This window comes from Notothenia coriiceps, unplaced genomic scaffold (assembly GCF_000735185.1).
Source record: "Notothenia coriiceps isolate Sejong01 unplaced genomic scaffold, NC01 NC01_scaffold00007770, whole genome shotgun sequence".
In the NCBI taxonomy this organism is placed as follows: domain Eukaryota; kingdom Metazoa; phylum Chordata; class Actinopteri; order Perciformes; family Nototheniidae; genus Notothenia; species Notothenia coriiceps.
In genome coordinates this window covers 3,691-4,449 of record NW_011340471.1, presented here as the reverse complement: position 1 = coordinate 4,449, position 759 = coordinate 3,691, and positions in this window count along the sequence as shown.

The following is a 759-nucleotide window of genomic DNA, read 5'->3' as shown; positions in this document are numbered from 1 at the left end:
GTAGGGGAAAGCGTGTCTCATTGTTTTGTGATGGGATGGAGGGCATGGGGGGGGGGTGATTGTCTCAGCATCAGGTAACCGGAGAAACGCATCCTTGACGTCATATCTGAGCAAAGTGACGCAATGTACGTGCACGGCAGCCCCATTATACTGCAGACAAATCACACTTCTAATGAAGGACCTAATTAAGAAATAAGTCCCATCTCCTGCTCCCTATCACACAGACGCACACCACACGTACGCACGCGCACACACACCACAGACTTCAATTATGTTTTTTTTCGACATTTGGTCAATATTAAAAGACAAAGAAGCCATATTTGTCAGGTTATGTTTGTTTGATGTGAATGGAAGTGTGTGTGTGTGTGTGTGTGTGTGTGTGTGTGTGTGTGTGTGTGTGTGTGTGTGTGTGTGTGTGTGTGTGTGTGTGTGTGTGTGTGTGTGTGTGTGTGTGTGTGTGTGTGTGTGTGTGTAGGGAAGGGGAGAGTGTATTGTGTATGGGACATGTGGACGCGCACTCTGCTAAGGGAGGCGCGCTCCCGCTGTTATTGAGGGGAGAGCAGGTGCTGGCTGAATTACCATACAGCTGAGGGGGGGAGAGCAAACTTATTCCTCCACCACACACACACCCACACACACACACACACACACACACACACACACACACACACACACACACACCTCTCACTATCTTCTCTCTCACCTCTCAGTATCTTCTCTCTCACCTCTCAGTATCTTCTCTCCTCTCAGTATCTTCTC